Raw genomic sequence first — 22,436 nt, forward strand, 5'->3', positions numbered from 1 at the left:
AATAAAAAAAAAAAAAAAAAAAAGGCAGAACGCTCTCACTTCTTGGGATACCGGAATACCAGCTATGGCCCTCTTCTCCCTCCTGGGAGAAGTCCATTTAACCACTTTTTAAATAAACCCTGCTTTATATTCTTAAAAAAATAACTGAAGATAAAAATTTCTTTAAACCCAGGAATAGAGGTTTATACTTATCATCAAGAGCAGAAACCCTTATAATACCTAGAATACTAAGCATAGTAATAAGAAGTGTTTTACCTCCAAAGGAGGGCAAATTTAGCCTAAATGTTCCTTTGGTTTTGCTTAAAATATGTTAAAAGCAAGACATGAAAAAAAGAAACTTTCCCAGTAAGTATATTGCAGATTGAAACTCAAAAATATGTATCAGAACAGAAAATGTCCAGACCCAACAAAATCAAAATTGTTAATTTCTGGCAGTAGTTAAGAATGTTAGCAGGAATGAAAAGTAGGAAAATACCACCCCAAATATGAAGAAAAATCTATCAATTGAAACTGATACAGGAATGATATCAATAACAGAATTTGTAGATAAGGTTGAATAAATGAACACACTGAAGATTTAAAAAGAGCCAAATTGTATTTCTAGAGACGAAAATTACAATATAAAGAATGAGATTAACAGAAAATTAGACATTTCAGAAGAAAATATTAGCAGACTTGAAGACATAACAGTAGAAATTATTAGAAAATGAAATATGGAGAGAGAAAAAAAGGCTTAAAATGTTAAGTCATTGAGTCTTATTTTAATAATCAGTAATCAACAGTGATCTAGTTAACATAATTAAAAGTGTGTTTTTAAAAGTACAGAAAATTGGGCTGGGGATGTGGCTCAAGCGGTAGCGCGCGGCCAGGCGTGCGGCCCAGGTTCGATCCTCAGCACCACATACAAACAAAAGAAGTTGTGTCCACCGAAAACTAAAAAGAAAAAAACAATAAATATTAAAATTCTCTCTCTCTTAAAAAAAAAAGTACAGAAAATTTTGATGTAACGGTAACCAAGTTTTCATATTTGACAAAATCTATAAAGCCAAAGATCCAAAAACCTCAATAAGCCCTTATAAAAGAATTATACATAAAATGCATCAAAATATTATTAAATTGCTTTAAACTAATGATAATAAAATCTTAAACACAGCAAAGAAAAACGGTACAATGTATATAGAGGGACAAAGATTAAGACAATTAGATATCTCTTCTGAAACAATCCAAGTTAGAGGACAGTAGAACAAAATTCTTCAGTATTAGAAGGAAGGAAAAACATGATCTGACATACTAGAATCCTTTATCCAATGAATATTTTTCATAAATGAAGATAAAATAGTCTAAGAAATATATCTTAAAGAATTAAGATATACAATACCTATATATTAACTAAAAAATTAAAAGGCAGGCATTATAAAATTGGGTAAAAAAAGAACAAGACTCAGATAATCTTTACCAGAAATCTTCATTAAATACAATGATACAAATATATTAAAAGAATGAAAGTTATCTTTCTAATATTAGTAAAAAAATTTTTAAAAAACAGATTTTTGGTTCTAGACAAAATAAATGCATTTTATTCTATTCCTTCTGCTAATCACAACAAAATGAAGTACAGTAATGTCCCTGGACATCCATAACAAGTTTTTAAATGGTAATGGAAATAAAATGGATTGACTAAAAACCTTGGGCATAAGAAATAACCTGGTAGTCAGTAAATAGAATATTTTGGGCTTCCTGTACATCCCAGGCTGTGTTACAGTAACATGTGGTCTGGAAATACTAATGAGAGCAGACACCACCAACTCCACTGGATGCTCTAATGGCTAAAGTAGCGGGGAAAATTCATCCTTCACTCTCCCTGCAATGTCAAGGTAGGCAGTGTCTTGCTTTGCTGGAGTCTGTGGATGGAACTGATATCAACTTCCTACTGTTTCACAATAAACCTATCCAGTGAAGCCTGTGGGTATGAAGTGGCACCCTTTCCCAATCTAAGACAGCACTGCAGAGACTGTTGGGAGGAAGCCTGTCATCTGGGTAACACAAGCAGGGCAGACAATAACACTGCGGAGGCTTTAACTAAACTAAATTGACATTTTACCAAAGTGACAAACTTGAGCCAGGATATGTATTCTGAATATAAACAAGCTGATTATCTTCTAAAGTAGATTTCAGAAGGAACCATGGTCTTATAATGTAATACTCAAAATATCCAGGATGCTTTCCAAAATTACTTACCATATGAAAAATTTAAGAACATCTTAACTTAAAAAGAAAATCAACAAATGCAAATACCTAGGTAAAACAGATGTTGAAATTATTCAACAGGATTTTAATATAGCTATTATGAAAATAGTCTAATGAAAAATTAAGCATACTCTTGAAACAAATAATAAAAATTATCAGCAAAGAAAAAACATAATGAGGAAAGTAATAGAAATTTTAGAACAAAAAAATAACCAAACCAAACCAAACACAACTCATTAAATGGGCAAATAGAATGGAGATGAGAGAGAAAATAATTAGTACAATTTAAGATAGCTCAATAGAAATGATCAGATAAGAACCATAAAAAGAAATTGTTTTATTTTTTGAAGACAAATAAGTGAACCGAGCCTCAAGAACCCATGGGACAAAAGCAAAACATCTGACATTTTGGTTATTGGAATCTTAGAAAGGCAAAGAATAAAAATATACTTGAGGTAATAATGACTGAAAATTCCCCAAAGTATATGAAAGACAAAAAAAAAAAAAAAAACAAACACTACAGAATAAAAAAGCTCAGTAAATGCCAAACAGAATCAAGCCAAGAAAATATATATATTTACTTCTATATATATATATATTTTTTTCTCAGACACATAATAATCAAGCCTCAGAAACTGAAGAAAATATCAAAAGCAACCAGAAAAAAAAATTATGCATTTCCATAGTGGGATCACAAATGGATACTGTGAAAACTGTTCCTGAGAAACATTTTCCACCTACTGAAAGGAAAGTACTGCCAGCCCAGAATTCTTTGGCCAGTGAAATATACTTTATATAAAGATGACATAAAGGTATCCTCAGATGAGGAAAATAAGTTTTTACCAGATGACTTGGTCTAAAAGAATAAGCAAAGGAAGTTTTACAGGCAGAATGGAAATAACAGAGGGAGACTGGGAACATCAGGAGTGAAGAAGATGATGATTAAATGTTATTCTCCTCCTCTTGAGTTGTTAAAATTGTGATGGATAATTAAAAGTAAACATGACGAATAGCAAACCCAAAATACAATAATATTATTACTTTATTTATTTACATAGGTAGCTAATTTTGTGTTCTTTTACCTCAGATGGCTTTGAGTTGCAATCTAGTATTCTTTCATTTCTGCCTGAAAAGCAGTCAGATAGGAAGTATTTCTGGTACACCAGACCTACGAACCTGGAACTTACTCAGAACTTCCTGAATTAATGTCTTAATTTCTGGTTTGTTTTTTTTAAAGGATGGATTTGCCAGCTACAAGACACTTGTTTGGTCTTTCTCCACTTTAATTTTGTCATCCCAGGGTCTTCTGCCTTTCCATGGCTTCTGCTGAGAAATAAGCAATTTTCTTATTGTGGAACCCTAGTCTGTGTCTACTCTTTTGCTTTTTCTAGGATTATTTATTCTTAGCTTTAATCCGTTTAATTAAAATGTGGCCCATTGTGGATCATTGTGTGTTTATCCTTCGTGGAGTTCATTGAAACTTTTGGATGTGTATGGATCTACATCTCTTATCAAATCTGAGGAATTTCTAGTCATTATTTATTCAAATATTCTTTCTGCCTCTTTTCTCCTCCTAGAATTCCCATTATGTATGTTATACTTGATGTTGTTCCATAATATCTTGGGCTCTTTTCATCTTTTGATTCATTTTACTTTCTGATCCAAAACTGGATAAAACTTAAATATACTTTGAGTTTGCCATTTTTTTGTCCACTCAACTTAATTGAAAACTTCTAATGAATCTTTAAAATTACATTGTACTTTTTAATCAACACCAATATTTCTCTTTGGTTATGTTTTATCATTGAAACCCTTTTATTGATATTTCCTATTTTTTGAGACATTGTTTTTCTGACTTTAGCTCTTTGAGCATTTAAGACAGTTTGCCCGCTAGATTCAATGTCTGTTCTTCCTTAGAGACTGTTAATCTCTCTTGTGAATAGAACAGATTCTTATTTTGGGGCTTTTTATTTATTTATTTATTTTTTACTTTTTTGTGAAACTGGAATTTTGAAAATTTTAATGTAACTGTGGAAATCAGATCACAACCAGGTTTGTTTTTGTGGTGTAGTTTGCTGTGTTGCACTTGCTTGCTTATTGAATGGTTTTTCTAAATTAATTTTAAGTCTATTTTGTGTTATGTGGGATCTGTGAAGTCCCAATTTCTTTATCTTGTGGTAAACTAATGTTCTGACAAAGAATGCCTGGAGCCAAAGAATGTGGAGAAGGAACAGATAGTAGAGGAGGAGCAAGAGAAAGAAATGAAAAAGAGAAATAAAGAGCCTACTTGATTTTTAAAGATTGATTCTGTGTTGGAATACCCTTTAAGCACTTAATGAGGCTATATACTGCCCCAACAGAACCTTCACAGCCTTTAAACTTCTGTTAAGTCTAGAGATCAGCCTGAAGTGAAAGGTTAGGGTATTCTCATGTGTTTCTGAGCATACATTCTGCCACAGAAATTCATGCAGTTTTCTAAATCCCCCCATATGTGTGGGCAATTCATACTGCTGTAATTAACCTAGAGGAAAGCTGAGAATTTCTCTAATTATAAGCATATCTATTGTTGGCACCTACCGAATTGTTTTAAGAAACAATATTTTATTGTTTTATCTTATAGTATTTCACTGTATACCCTCTGCATTTGTGCTTCTCTGCCTGAGTGAGTACTGACTTAAGCAAAACGAAGCCAAGTGCCTTAAATCCATCCCTCAGGGAGACTCCAGATAAATCAAAACAGACAATGTGTTTGAGAATACAAAGTGGATGTGGAACCCATGTGAATCTGCAATATGTAAAAATGGGAGTTCATATCTGCTTGAATCAAATGTATGAAATATGATATGTCAAGAGCTTTGTGATGTTTTGAACAACTAATAATAATAATAATAATAATAATAATAATAATAATAATAATAATAATAAAAGAGAATACAACCTGCTCTGCTCTCTGTGGAACAAGGGACCAGGTTCTCACAATGGGAAAGGAGGTTGGGATCCTCAAAGCCACTGTCATGCCAGGGGGATAGGTGGGACAAACAAAAGTGAAATCATGCAAAGCTACCCTATAATTTTCAAATTGTATTTTTATTATTCAGCATTTGCCTGGTTGCTACTAATCTGTTTTCTAGAATGTTGACAAAGCTGATTCTGACCTGATAGCTATGCTCCATTTTTCAATGTTTATGTATAGCTCCTTGAAGCCATCTAATTTGCTATTTTCACTATCAACCATCTTTCCTTCTTAACTTTGGATTCACATTGTATTTTAGTGATTTGTTTGCTTATTTGTTTAATTTTTTTTTTTCAAATTAAGACCTAACCAAAAATCATTAGACTGCAGGAATTTTTTTTTTTTTGTCTTTTCAGACTTAAAAGTAGAAATACAAAAGCTTATTAGAAAACTAGGTACCTGGGTGAGGGCTTGCCATCTACAGACTTCAATATTATACATAGTGTTATCAATTTGCACCATTATATTAGGAATCTCCTAGTGTATCTTTAGTTTTTTTTTTCTTTTTCTTTTTTTTTTTTTTTTTTTACCTTTGACTAATCCGTTTATATGAGGAAAATCTTCCAATCATGTCAGAGGGTAGGTATAGCTACCATTTTGAAGGAGAATAGTGTCAGAGGGTGTCAGAGGGTTTCAACATTCAGCTAGTATATATTTTCTAAATCCTTTTGCAGCTGGTGTACACAGGACTCCCATTGTAACTACTTTCTTTTTTCTTGATCATGGGGTGATTGTGCTTCATGCAGTTACCTAGATTCAAGGAGTTTGTTAAGGAGTACATTAACCAACTTCCAGATGTTAGTTCATTCTTTGCCATGGTTTCAGAAGTAGGATGGAAATCTTCTGGAAATTATCTATTGCTAGCTGATTATTTGGATTTCTTGTGTGTGGTATGTTATTACAATTGATCTTCTTTCCCCCTGAGAGTTTTTGCCATGATATTTCTCCTCTTGTCTTCTCTGTTCATGTGGGCTTATTTTTTTTAATCAATGCTATTTTAGTAGAATCTATTAAGAAGAATTAGATGTGTTTTCAAGCCACCATCTTAACTCTGAAGTTTGTAGGATTTCTCATTAGTCCCTTTTTATTCACTCCTTCCACAGTGATTTTAACAACCAGTTTCTAGGATTTCAGCTTTAGGAATTTGGGAATTTCTTTATTTTTTTATTAATTTTTTTATTAGTTGCTCATGACAATACAATGATCTTCAAATATCATACATTTGATTCAAATGGGGTATGAATTCTCATTTTTCCACATGTACAGGTTGCAGGATCACATTGGTTATACAGCCACGTATATACATACAGCAATACTAGTGTCTATTGTATTCTGCTGCCCTTCCTATACCCGCTCCCCTCCCCTCCCCTCCCATCACCTCTCTCTACCCAATCTACTGTGACAAATTTCCCTTTTTTCTCTTCCCCCTCACATCATCATACCTATATTGTGTATAACAATGAGGGTCTTATACTAAGATCTAAAAGTCAAGTGATGCTCTATGCCTAGTATCTATGATGGCTTAGGGTAAATGGAAAAGACTTGGGCCTTAGAGTTGCTTCCATAAGCATCAACCTACACCTGCTTTCCCATCTATAAGTGTGTCATCTGGTATTTCCATATAAAAAGCAAAAATATGTATGTGAAGAAAAGAAAGATGGTCTAGTTACTGCATAGAAAGACCACCACATCAGGAGAGTTATCCTAGACTGTGCCATTGGCCAATTACAGCTTCAGACAAGTATCCCAGTTCTTTGAATTTTAGGTACCTTAATATATAAAGAAGGAAAATTGGGGCTGAGGTTGTGGCTCAGTGGTAGAACACTTGCCTAGCAAGTGTGAGGAACTGGGTTTGATTCTCAGCACTGCATATAAATAAATATAATAAAGATTGATTGACAACTAAAAAAAATTAAAAAGAGAAATTGGGTCAGATAGCCTTTTAGATGACTCTGACTCCAAATGTGTCAGGATTCTAAGTATTAATGAAAATAAAGCTTTAAATTTTTTTTCCATTTGAAGAGCACCCCTTCTGTTTCCACTGTGAACCATCTATTCCTCATGACTTTGTGATTGCATAGGGCAAATTGCAGAATGATAAATTAATAAGTTTCTGACTCATCAACCTCCTAATAAGTATAGAACCTTTTTCTCTAAATGGAATAAAACAAACACTTAGGTTTTACAATATTTAATAACAGACTACAGTACTACTTTCTTTTTTAAGTTTTTGGTATGTATGATTTAACCCAGGAGTGCTTAACAACTGAGCTGTATCCCCAGCTCCCTTCTATTGTTTTTGAGACAGTCTTGCTAAGTTTCTGAGACTGTTCTAGAACTTGAAATTCTCCTGTCTCAGCCTCTGGATGCTGGGATTACAGGTGTGTACCACCATGCATGGCCAGTATGGCTTTCTTTACATAAATTATAATGGCATTGTGTCATGGACCTCTTCCATCTTGAATGCCAGAAAGTAGTCTCCATTGATTTCTCTTGCAGTTATTTCTGTCAGTCCTAAAGGAAGTGCATTGCATGTGCCCCAAACTGCTCATAACTGTCTATGGTTTAACTTTGATTCAGAAATGACTATTTAATAACCTATAATAGCAAAGTGCATGAATGAGAATGCAAGTAGAGAGGACAGCCCTTCTTTTTAAATGTGCTTTCATCAACAAGCAAAATGAACGTGTTCTTTATTATTTAGAATGTGAGCATGTTGTTCTGTTTTACCCAGCTTTTTCACTGCTGTGACCAAGACCTGATGAGAACAGTTAGAGGAGAAAGAGCTTATTTGGAAGCTTGAGGTTTCAGAGGTCTCAGTCCATAGATGCCTGACTCCATTCCTCAGGGCCTGAGGCAAGGCCAAACATCAGGGTGGAAGAATGGGGGGCAGGGGAGAAAGTAACTCAGAATATGGCTTCAGGAAAGAGAAATCTGTTACCAGCTGGCCATCCTGGTGAGATGAGCCGGGTTCAAAGGATCTGACTGTGGCAATAAACTGAGAAAATGATGAAGAAGCCATGTAAAACTTGTGTTTCATGAGTTTTAAGTGTGGGACTGCTGAGTGACCCCAAGGGTCAGCTCCATACTGGAAGTGCTGGAAGGAGCAAGAGAGCACACCTGGGACCCCCCTATTTATTGGGGAAAAGACATTCAGTAGAATGTTCCACTCAAATAAGGCGAGGGATAGGGTTTCGAAAGGTGAAGTCTTGCTTGGTGATGTCTTGTGATGAGCAGATTGACATCTTGGCGAGTCACAAGCATTTCAGGTGCTGTGTGGGATCACAGGCAGAGCAAGAGGAAAGGCACACTTGCATTGCAAAGCCCAATCAGTACACAACATCAGACCAGTCCCCTCATATACTCAAATGTGCAGAGCTCATACACAAAGCCCAAGAATGGCTCATAACAGAAACCTTTGCTCAAGAAAGACAAAATATATACCCCAAAGGCACACCCCCAGTCACCCACCTCCTCCAGCCACACCACACCTGCCTGTAGTTACCAGCTAGTTAAATCCTATCAGTGGATTAATGCACTGATTAGGTTAAGGCTCTTATAACCTGACCATTTCACCTCCAAACTTTTTTGCATTGTCTCACACATGAGCTTCTGGGGGACACCTTATATGTAAACCATAACATATTCAATCGGCGCAAGGGAATATCCAGTAAATCTTTTTTTTTTTTTATGTTTGAGTTTTGGAACAAATTGCTTAATTTTTTATTTTTGTTTGGTTTAAGTTTGTTTTGCTTTTGCTTTGCTGAGCAATTGGCATCAGTATATGTTTTATCTGAGAGAACTAGCATCTATCTAATGTTAGGGATTTTATTGCTTTAACGCACACATGAAATAAATTCATTACTTTCTAAATATAATATGCCAGAGTTCTCAGAATTAAGTTTAGGTGTTTTGATAATAGTCTTGACACAAAGTATCACTTCTAATTTTCCTTATCTGCTTAATATTAATACCTACTACTTTTATTTGAAAAACTGTCCAATATGGGTATAAATAAAACACAATTAGAATTGATCTTTTATTGTCAGATACACATATAGAAAGAATAGCTTCATTTCTGCATTCAACTCTGGATGGAATTCTGAATGCACGTTTTTATATATGGAGACAAAGGATTTAGAGCCCAGGCTCTGGAGTTAGACATCCAGGGCTGAATCCACAAATCCTAATATTTACTAGATGTGTGGCCTTACCATAGTCAATAATTCCTATATTTCAAATTCTTGGTTTTATTAAATGAGTGTAAAAATGTTGCCTACTTCAAAAGTTGTGCAGTGAGATGATAAAGCATAAAATAATATCCTGTAATCAACATGAACAAAGATTTTTTTCAACGTGAAAAACCCTAAGTATCCAAACATCACTAAGCTCTACCTGGTGTTAATCACACAGAAAAAATAATTTATTAATGGTTTTTAAAATTTTGTTACAAAAGGAATAAAACAGGGCCACTTCATTCAGAATTCACATTGGAAAGGATCCACTCCAAACCTGTCATCCCTACAAAAGTCTCCTGAAGATCTACTGAAGGATAAAATTATGGTTGCAACATATACATAAATGCCTATGAAAATCTCTGTACCCATCCCTAATGTCAAAGTCCTATGATTACCCAAAGTCTCTTCTCTCACTCCTTGTCCAAGAACATTCAACAGACATCCCTTCTATGTCTGTTGCCTGTCTTCATGTTTTATTTTTCCCTTCCAAGAACTGCTTCAATAATACTTTGTTTAGAATTTTTACATTATGAAAATAATTGGTCTGAAACATTTTTCTTTCTTGTATGTCCTTGTTAGTTTTCAACATGAAACTTATTCTGTCTCCATAAAATGAGTTATTTATTCCCACTTTATTCTCTGGAAGAGTTTGCTTGAAACTGATATTTTCCATATTTTGAAATTTTCACTGGATGTCTTCTGGGTTAGTCAATATGATTAATTGATCCCATTTTCATTACATGTTCTAGAATGATAATTTTAATGTTATCATATTTTTAATGTGTCCTGATTTCTGTTTTGTTAAGTTGTACCTTTGTATGGATTTAGACAGATAATCAAACTTTTCAAATTATTCGTCATCTTTGATTTTTAATTCTATGTTTTGCAGTGATATACTCCTTTATATGACATATATATTTGTGTATATACATAATGAGAGAAGCTCTTGTGTGCTGTGTAGTTTTTTAAGTCCATTATCATAGTCTTTTTATTAATGAGATCATTTAGTTCATTTACACTTAATGACTTAAAAGAATGGCACAATTTTTGGACTAAATGATAATACTAAAAAGGGAAGCACATATTTAGGGAAGAATGAAATTTCTTTGGGACAAGTCTCATTGAGACTGGTTAATTTCACTAGTATGAATAGAGATGATCTTAAAGAAAAATTAGAAAAGATATATCAATTTTTTCTAAATAGTTCTTTCAGAAACTCTGGAGCAAATAAATATAGAATATTTAAGCTTCAAGTCTACCAGAAATGATATGCCTCCACAGTTTAAAATATTACCACTTTCCTTTCCTCAGCTATTCATTGTAGTCTCTAAAATAGTATTTGCCTTTGGAATCATATTGATCCAATTGTATTAAACTAGAATTCCTAGTTTAAATAGTAATATCTAGTCTGCATAAGGAAGAAAGAACTTTGATTGATATTATTACCTCATGAATCCCAGACTTTCCCTCCACAACTTCCCACCCTCAAACAGAAGGGATATGGCAAGAAATCAGTATTTGCTAAAAGTTCCCCACCCAGTGACTTTCAGAAATTGCTTCATAAATAGACAATTCTCAAGGAGAAAAAATCTTGAGGTATGTGTTCTACAGTTTCTAGACTTATCACAGTATTAGCCAGCTTAATAAGTGATCTTTTATAGGTTGTCTCCTTTCTCTATACCAATTCCAGCTAAGAAATCTAACTTGAAATCAAATTAGCTATATCAGGCCCAAATCTGGTATCAAAACAGACAAAACAGGCTCTCCTGCTTTCATAAAAGGTAAGTATATAGAGCTCCATTGAAGTGACATTTGCAATTTAAGTCTGACTGTAGCTTTTTAAAGACCCAGTCCCTTAAACCTAGAGTCATAATTGAAATGATAGATCAATCTTGATCACCCTTCATCTTGGAATACTATATTAGTCCATGTTCTCCAGAAAACAGTACTAATAGGTATAAAAAGAAATTTATTCTGTGTTTGTTTATTATTGAGTTAAGGAATTAACTCTAAGGATTGTGGAGGAATGGCCAGTCCAAAATGCCAGAAAGCTGGAGACACAGGAAAGAGTTACATTTGAAGTCTACAGGCTATTTTTCTGGCAGAATTTCTTTTCTTTCAGTAGAGGTCAGTCTATGTTCTGTTAAGGCCTCAACTGTCTTCATGAAGTCCATCTATGCTCTGGAGGTAAGGCAAAGTGTTTTCCTCAGAGACCACCAAATTATATGTGAATTACATCCATAAAACACCTGTATAGCCAGCCGGGCTCCGTGGTGCACACCTGTAATTCCAGTGGCTCGGGAGGCTAAGGCAAGAGGATAGCAAGTTCAAAGCCAGTCTCAGCAAGTTCATGAGGCCTCAGCAACTCGGTGAGACTGTGTCTCCAAATAAAATACAAAATAGGGCTGGGGATATGACTCATAGGTCAAGTGCCCCTAAGTTCAATCCCCATTCCCCCCACAAAGAAAAACCACCACTCTTACAGAAGCACCTAGAATAATGATTGGGTAAATATCTTGGCCCAGCCAAAGTGAATCAAAATTGGCATCACAGGTACCATTATACCAGTGTTATCACTAGCTGCCAACGTTATGATCTATGACTAGTCCACTGAAGATGACTTTATCATAATTCAATTAGACTATTTCCCCTCTTTCTAAAATGCCTTTAAGGCTGAGATTGTAGCTCAGTGGTAGGGCACTTGCCTAGCACGTGTAAGGCATTGGGTGTGATATCCAGCACCACATTAAAAAAATAAAAATAAAAAATCCCTTAGAAAATAAAAATAGTGTCTTCAACTGAAAAATAGAATTTCAAATTCTCTACAACCAAATATTTCCTTCTTCTCAAATCATATCGTTTTTTTCAATGAATATTATTTTTTTAGAATCATTCAGTTCAGAAATCCCTCATTGTAATATGAATGCTCCAGGATGAAAAAAAAAAAGTATGAAGTCATTGGTTGTGGGCCCTAGAAAATGGAGAACCCAAGAAATTGTATGAGAGTAGAAACTGGGTGTTAGAATGTTGATTGAAATATGACAAATCATAGTGATACTGATATACACCAGGAAATATACAATGACTAGCCTGTGTCATTCACATTGTACTTCTACATAGGTATTCTCATTAGTCTTTTTTTAAAATTCTCTTTAGTTATATATGATAGTAGAGTTCATTTTAATCCACTTGACTTTAATTACAGTTGAAGGCAGAATGGGTTAATTTTATTGTGGAAGTGTTTTCCTTTTCTTTTGCATTCCCTTCTTTCTTTCCTTTCCCTTTTTCTTTCTTTCTTTCTTTCTTTCTTTCAAGACTCTTTACTTTGAAAATACTTTCCTTTATTTGGTAAAGTATTAAAATTCTCTGGGAAATGTTTCTGAGGTCATAGATGATTTTAACTGAAGATATTTTGTTGCCAAGAAACAACAAATAGTGAGCCAGCCATTTCACCATTGAAGATATTTTTATTTAAAATATTACCATCCATTGTCATATCTCATGACCTAGTTAAGGTAATAATTAAATGAAAGGATGAAGAAAAAGACTGAAAACTGTCTCTCTGGTCAATTGTTAAGCAAGGTGGAGGACCTTACAGAGAACACAGAAGCCCTAGTGTTCAGTGCAGAGACGAAAATTTTTACAACTGGATCCAGTAAAAGCTGATATCTACCAGACAGCTCTGCCCCATAGGTAATGAAAATCAAATAACAAATAAGGAAAACAAACAATAAGCCAGAGTCAAATTTTATTCTTCACCTCCAATTCCTCTTTAGAGCACTCATGAATTATGCAACAAACATAAAACATTCTGTTTTTACAATAAAAATTATTTTCTCTTTTGATAAAAAGGCCTCAGGTGAAAAGTAAATTTAGAAATCTAATTCAGAGCTCTTAGTTGTTTGTGATTCAGTTTTCATCAATACAAACTAAGCAAGTTCCATTGCATGATCCTTTTATCCAAACAAGGCCAATGACTCTATTTAGCCTATTGCAAAATAGTATTTTTATGTTGGTAAGTTTTATTTCATGACCCATGTGTCTGATTTTCTACTAAGAAAATTTATAAGAGCTCCCTTTCAGTTAAGGGAGATAGAGATGATAAATTTTTGAAAACAAATTTCTTGGAAGAAATCTTTCAACTAACTTTTCACTGAATACAGTCAAGATTGTTTTCTACCCAGCTTATTTGCAGGACGAATTAAACAAAGAGAGTTCACCAATAGGGAAGCCATTGTCTTCATTACTGGGCCAGTAAATCCAGTGTCTCAGGATCCATGCAGTATACAGGGTATCTAGTCAAGTACCATACTCTATGCACTTTGAACCACTGAATTAATATCACAATGGTGAGTTGTAAAAGGACTGGGCAGTAGAGACAGCTCAATAAACTATATCAGGGGAAAAAAAAGTTAAAGATAATTGCTTCTGTAAAACAGCAAATTTAGGTTGACATATCAGGGAACAAAGGCAAAAGTAGCAATTTTCTATGTTCATTAACAGGATTCCTTCAAGTGTATAAGTAAAATTAAATTTCCTCTAACACCATCATTGAGAGAGATTGGTTAATTGAATTTTCCCAAAAGAAACACTAAGGAGATCAACAATAAATTCAGAATTATTTTTATGAAGTGGACATAATCACAGATCTGTAATATTTTCCCATTTCTCTATTTAATTAGAGAATGTGAATTCCTGGTTAAGGTACAGACTGCTCCTGGACTGCGGTTTAAATTAATAATAATGTCTACTCCTATGGCCTCTAACCGTTACTTATGTAACATCAGTCCAAATCCTGGTAATCACTTGTTTATGTCTGAGAGACACTAGAATATGAGCTTAAGAGGGCAGGACCTGGGTCTACCTTTTGTGCCTCTATATTCTCAGCACTGGGAATTCAGCAGATTATGAAAAATTTATTAAAAATTAGCCTCATGTTACTAAAAGCATAATTTAAAACTGAGTAATTTGGCATATTTTGTTGAACCGTAGACTCCAGAACTAGTAGAAGGAAATTTCTAGAAACAACAGAAATCTAGAGCAACTCTTTCACATGCCAAGGAGGTAACCAAGGCTTAGGGTGAACTGACTGATAAAACCAGAAATCTCTAGAAGACAACAAAAACTGTCAAATAATCTTGTGAACTACTCTGATAAGAAATGAACTAGAAAAAGTATTTAACTTAGAAAAAGAAATGAGAGACCTGAATTTCTCAAAGTAGATAATGCTGGACAGTTTTATGATTACAATATTGATATAAAGTAGAGGGAAGAAAATGTCTTAGTACTCCAACATTTAAGAGATAATTAAACCTCATCCCTTCTGAGACTTTAGATTTGGTTCATTGTCCTTATGATAACCTGCTTCTGTTGTAATAAACCATTTTATCAATCATTTTAAGACTTCATGGGTACTGTTATTAGTGAATAATTGAGAAGATTAAGGAATTATCTACTTTATCCTTTATCACCTAAAGATAAATGTAATCCGAGGATATGCATTTATAGTGTCAACTTTCCCAGCTCTGGGGAAATAATTGGGATATTAAGTATATTCCCCTCTTAAGAAGACATATGGGTTTGTAATCATGTCTCCATTGATCTTTATAGCCAATTTAGCTATGGCATCTTGGGATTTTAGCTAAGACATGTGCTTTAATTTTTTTTTTAAATTATACTTTGCCTATAGATGATACTTCTGTAAGCTTAGACTGAAAAGATAATTTTATTTTATGGTACTAGAATCTTAACTAGGTGTGGAAGGAGTGAAGATTCACCACATATATTACAGGAAAATTACTGACTTTCTTACTCAAGTACTATATATATATATATATATATATATATATATATATATATAGAAATAAATAAATAAATCCAATTAGATAAATAGCTGAAGACTTAAAAATGTGATTCAAAAGCCAGAAATACAAAAGAAAGGAACTTTAAAATAGTAATAAGCTATTAGTCTTGATTATCAAGTTAAAAAGAAAATAAAACTTAATTTAAAATATAGTTTTAAAAAGTAGGTGGAACAGGGGGACATTTGGAAATGGGCTCTTACACACTTTTAATCTGAATGAAATATAGTCCATTATTTAGAAAGGTCTGTTTCCTGGGGAGAAGAGGAAGTGAAGATGATATTCATTGGGTATGAAGTTTTTGTTATTTAAGACAAGTTCTAGAGATTTTCTGTACAGCATTGTATCTAACCTTAGCAATGCTATGTAGTGCACTTAAAAATTAGGTAAGAGGGTATATTTTAGTTAAGTGTCCATAACACAATTTTTAAACAGATTTTATGTATACCTGTCCATGACCCCCATACTACTTATGGAAATACATTCAAAATAAATATTCAGAAATATGAACAAAAGTATGTTTATTTAGTAAATTGAATAGTGATTTCCTGTTGTAGCAAATGCTATTTATTTGAAATGAAAAATAGTTTCTCTGATAATCTGAATTTTAATGGGAAGGGAGGGAAATTAACAAGCAAATACAATCTGCTTAATTAAACCATTAGTGTTCCTAAAATAGGCCTGCAAAAAAGATATTTTGAAGATAAAGTAACTTATAAAATAAAATGAGAAAGTTTAGATTTAGCACTGGCTTTCAAACTTTGATAGTGCATTAGAGTTCACTAGAGAATGTTCCTAAAAATGTGATAACCACATACTGTTATAAAATTCTAGAAATAGCAAAATTATAGAGGATAGATTGGCTTTCAGGTGTCAGGGACAAGGTGAAAGGAGTGGGCACATCTGAGAGGTGGCACATGGATTACTGTGTTGGGACATGTCCCTATCATGACTGTGTTGGTATTTACCTGATAAAACTACACAGAACCAAACACATATGTACACACAAGAATGCTTATAAAATTGATAAAATCTGAATAAACATTGTGGATTGTACCAATGCCCAATGCCAATTTTCTGGTTTTGATAACATACTAAAGTAATGCAAGACGTTATCATTAGAGCAAATTTTTGTGAAGAGTGTATAGGACCTTCCTGTATGTTACTTTTCAATTTTCTATGAATCTATACTTATTTCAGAAAGTTAAAAAATAAAGTCAGCACTCAAACTACAGCCTAAGTTCTATAGGTAGACTATTAATATACCTGTGTACAAAATTTACCCTTTTTAGTATATAGTTCTGTGAGTTGTCACAATCTATGCAGTAATGTGACCACCACTATGACCAAGATTTAGAACATTTCCATCACTCCAAAATAATCCAGCTTGCCTTTTAGCCACTGATCCACATCCCCACCCCTTTTTATTTTTTGAGACAGGGTCTCGCTAAGTTGCTGAGGCTGGCATTTAACTTGCAATCCTCCTGCCTCAAACCTCCTGAGCCTCTGTGATTACACAAGTGTGCTACCATGCTTAGCTTCATCTTGCCTTTTTATAGTCACTTCCTCTCATCAGTGGCAGTCCCTAATAATTATTTATTTGTTCTCCTTCACTATAGTTCTATATTTTTTAGAATGGTATATAAATGGAATCATGAAATGTAAAAACCTAGAAGATTGAGATTTTTTTCCAGTATGGTGGACTGTTTTCCATTGTATGGATGTATTAGATTGATTACTCATTCTTTCATTGTAGATTATATCAATTACCATATGGCCCAGCCATTGTTCTCCTAAGCATTTATCTCAAAGAAATGAAAACACAGATTAACACAAAAAATATGTATTATTTATAGAAATTTCAATTGTAATAGCTGAAAACTGGAATCAGTCCATATAATAAGTGAATAACTAAATAAACTGGAATATATACACATACCATGGAATATTATTAGCAATAAAAACACATGAAGTATTGATATGTACATAACTTAGATGAATATCCAAGGAAGTATACTGAATAAAAAAATAAAGCCAAATAGATTACATACTTTAAGTTCATTAGTATATCTTTATTGGTGGTGAAATGATATACACATGTGATAAAATATACTGTATTAAATACACAAAGAGTGTGTGGAAGTGGTGAAATCTAAGTAAGGTCAAATAATACCAAATAGTAAGATAATTTAATCCATCTATGTCAATAATTATATATTATATAAAATAAATCTGCCAAATAAAATACTGTTTCCCCACTAGGTTAACAGTAATATACAAAATTCTGTTTATATGAACTATACTTTAAATATAAGTTACCTAAAATTAAATAAAAACAAGGACACAGTAATTCCCTGAAAACCTTATCCAAAAGACTTAATGATAAAATTATTCCCAGCCCAGACAAAATAGACTTGAGGGGAAGAAGCATTTCCAAAATTGAAGACAAAAATTGCCATGATAAAAGGGCTAATTCAAGAAGATATTACTATCCTAATCCAGGGAAGTTCTGAAGAAAGTAGGTACAGACCATGGGAAAGGAAAACCCACCAAGGGTAAAAGAGGGGGGGCATGCACAGAATTGTGAAGGGATCCAAGGAAACCTGGACAAGTCCTGGCTGTGACAACCATATAATACTGTTTTTAAATAATTTTCCATTGGATTTGTTTAATGAAAAACTGATTGACATTCCTAGGTGTCCACAGGTCTCATTACTTTTATTTACTAAATGGAGCCCCAATTTAGTATATAAGCAATTCTAGCATGCATCACTATTGAATTATGCCAAATGCTTTTTTTTGTTTGTTAATATTGTCTAGGCAATATAAATAATCTAGATTCACACTATAAATGACCCATCTACAAAAAAAAATGAATGCATTTTAAAATATTATGTTTGGAGAACAAAGAATTGTTTCCAATAACTTAATTTAGGACAGAAATAGTACCTACCAATATCTTTTCAAAAAATATACGTTATTTTTTTAAAAAACACAATATATAACCCACATGCAGTACATATCTAGTTTTAGAAGAAAAAATATGCTTCTACCCTGCAAACTTTGGTTTTGCTATTTCTTTGGAGGATTTCCCAAGGGAGGCGATTTATATATATATATTATGCCTAAACTAAATCTCAACCCTCCATGAAGTACCACTCTCAGGGAAGCAGAAACAACTGCCTTTGTCAACTTATTATCCCTATTGCCCAATTTACAAACTTAAGGTTCTTAAGAGCCTCTAATAATTTTCAGGACAATGTGATGTGCCACCTACATCAGCTTTAATGAGTGCAGCGCCACTAACTCTTCACCTTGTGATTCTTTCTATTCTGGGAAATGACTTTACAGCTAATAAATTAGATTCACTACACAATTGCTGATAGTAGGTAGCCATCTGGAACTCCCCAGGTCCAAAAGATTTCTCTGAAGGATTCTACTAACCATTTAAAAATCACTCTAGATAGAGCTTTCCTATACCTTCAAAGCTGTTTGGTAAGGGAGCAGAAAAGGAATAGCAAACCTCTTTAGTCTAATAACATAAGTCATTTTGCTAGACAGTGTTGGAAAATAAGAATGTTTGATTTTAGCAACCATGTGATAAGGATATTTCCAGGTATCTATTGAGTTTAAGCTGTGCTTTTAAAGTTTATCTGATATTTTCATTACCTAGAAAGATCATTAACATTAGACTCTCATTCATCATTTGGGAGAAAAATCATGACAGAGGCTACCATTTATGAGAGGGCATATGTTGATTTCCTAGAATCAACACCAAGGTAGATGCAAATAATGTAATAGGTGTGATAATAAAGCATATGTAAGTATCAGAATAGATGGAGTTTCCTCAAGGAAAAGGTCTTTCCTGTTAATGGGAACATGAACCACTTAGTGGAGATGATGCTCAGATTTATTATGTGAATTAGCAGGGTTCTTGAATTAAGGCACTCAGAGTAGGGAAAATTTGTTTTTCCTTTCTGAGTAGCATCTCATATCTAGTAGTGATGATTTTTTTTCTCAGTTTACTACCTTTGCCTCAAAAGCTGACAGTATTGAAGCTGTAATCAGACTTCTTAGCAACAGGAAGTAGTTCTTTTGTTTTTCATCTTCTTTATTTTGCTTGTATTCCTTCTCGGGAAACTTCCTCAGGAATACTGAGAGGTAAATTTACTAAGACTTTTCAAGTCTGAAATGTATTTTGTACTGACATTTGCATAACATTTTTTTTTCTGTAAAAATTTCAAACTGAATACAAATTTTCCTTTGGAAATTTGAAGATATTTTTTCTTTACTTCTAACATCCAGTTTTGTTGGTGATAAATATAATGTCTGATTTATATTCTTCTTAATGGTGTTTTTCTTGTTTCCTGAAAGTAATAGGATCTTCACTTAATCCATGGGATTATATAATATGAAAATTTGTTAGAACTTTTCTCAATCATCCATTTTATCTTTAAGTTCACCAGGATATTTTAATCTGAAGACTATTAATTTCCTGTAACTAATGAAAATATAAAACTACTTCTTTGAAACACTTTCCCTTGAACTTCTAGCCACATGGTATTGAGCTCTTAGTTAGCATATGTTATCCATTCATTCATCTCCATTTATAAATGCCAATTATTAGCAGAAAGTATGACTAAAATTACTTAAAATGTGGCACATAATAAAATACCAGACCTAACTGCTAACATATTAATATATTAAATATTAAAGATCTAAATACACAAAATAAAAAAGAGATTTCCAATATACAGGTATGTTGAATGTAAACTGATGGAAAAAATATACCATGTAGCTGTTAGTCACAAGAAACAGCAATGGCTAAGTTAACTAAAGTAGACTTAAAGATAAATAACATCACTAGAGACAAATAGGGACATAATATGAATATCACCAGAAAGATATAATGGTCCTAATATAAATAACACATCAAATAACTAAGCCTGCAAATACTTGAAGCAAAAAGTGATTGAGCTAAAAGGAAAAGTAGACTATATTACCATAAAGCTGAGGAATTCCACAACCTTCTTTACTATTTAGAAAAACAGGAAGGATACTAGAAACTTGTACAACACAATCAACCCACAAGGTCTAATTGATACATTGCACAACACCCACCCAATGACAACAGAGCATTCATTTACCTAGATATTTCATATTCCAAGCCATAAAATGAACTTCAACAAATTTAAAAGAATTAAAATCAAATAGGATATGTTCTCTTACCATAGTGAAAATAAGCTAGAAATCAGTGCCAGAAATATAAGAGAATCAAAGAATTTAAGCACATTCTGAATAACATGGATTCAAAGAGTAGTATCCAATTGAAATAATAAAATATATAGAACTAATGGAAATGAAAACAGCATATCAAAATATGCAGAACAACTCTATAGTGTTTGGAAGTAATTATATAACATTTGGTTTTTGATAGAAATCCAGAGGGTCTTAATCTAAATTCCTACTCCAAGAAACTAGAAAAACTTGAAAATTCAACCCATAAAAATAGTATAATAGCATAATTCTATAAGATCAAAATATAGGAAATGAGAAAATAGATGAAACATAAAGATGATTCTGTTAAAAAAAAAAACAGAACTGATAAATTGTAATAAGATTGACAAAAATAAAAAGCCAAGACATATCACCAGAATCAGGACTGGAATAGGACATATCATCTCAAATTCTACAGCCATTAAAAAGAATAAGTAAATACTATGAACCCCTTTAAATTCATAAATTTGACAATTTAAACCAATTACTCATAAAACCACAAATATCAAAACTTCAGAATGAAATAGATCATTTCATCTTCCTGCCTTAGGCTCCTGAGCAGTTGGGATTATAGGCATACACCACCATGCCTGGCTCTGCTTGTTTGTAATCATTAGAGACATTGAATTTGTAATTCAAAATCTCCCTATAAAGAAAAGTTCATGTCCAAATCGTTTCTCCAAAGAATCCTATTAAATATGTGAAGAATTAATGCCAATTTTAAACAATCTCTTCCAGATAACAGAAGGAAACAATTCCACACTTGTCTCTTGAGGTCAGTGTTACCATAATTCAATCACTAGATGATAGTACCAGAACAAAAGCTGGAGACAAATATCTCCCATGAAAGCTGACACAAAAACCCTGAAAAGATCAGCATACCAAATCCCACAATGTACAAAAATAGTTACTTCACCATTATCAAGTAGAAGTCATGGCAGGCATGCAAAACCATTACATTTGAAAATCAATGTAAATGATTTACCATAACAACAATGTGAAGAGGAAACATCATATGATATTAATTGATGCAGACAAAGCATTTGACAAAATACAATATATGCTCATGATAAAACTCTCAGGAAGGCAGAATAGGACTTACTACCTCAAATTGATAAAAATGTCTACAACACATTTTATACTGTTAAATGCAATTTCCATGGGTAAATGAGGAATGTGATGTGAGAATTTCATGTCATTTACTACTTTGAAGGCAGTGTGTAGAGACAACAAAATACATAAATAAACTGAGTTATTGAACAAACCTGCCCTTTTGAAAATAATGATGACAGGACAAATGACAGCCTTGAATTACTCAGTGCTAAGAAATGGATGAGGTGTGGGTATGATAACCTTCCCAGCAAGGAGGTGTTGTGGTTGCAGTTGATAATAAATTTGATGTGACTGAAGAACAAATAGAAATAGATAAAAATCAGCTTTATCTACAAATTGACTGAATCAATTAAGGCTCTTCCAGCTTTCTGGTAAAATTTAGCTTGCATGGCTAGTATTCATTTTGTTTCTTTTGAGCCTTTCAGCAGATATAATAGATAGTTCCAAATGAATTGAATGAAAAGCTCATGCAATGACATTTAAAATTAGCCCACTTGGCTTCTTTCAACATATCTAAAGAAAATAACACTTTTCACAAAAGCACCTTCCAATTGTTCAAGTCCTAATTTTAAAGTGATAATATTACCATTAGTTATTTTTTTGTACAAGTAATACTTGTTTATTTAAAAGTACAGAAATTTATAGGATTAAAAAATATAGAAAAGGTCATTGTCCCTGACTACTACA

Source organism: Marmota marmota, unplaced genomic scaffold, assembly GCF_001458135.2.
Source record: "Marmota marmota marmota unplaced genomic scaffold, marMar, whole genome shotgun sequence".
Classification (NCBI taxonomy): domain Eukaryota; kingdom Metazoa; phylum Chordata; class Mammalia; order Rodentia; family Sciuridae; genus Marmota; species Marmota marmota.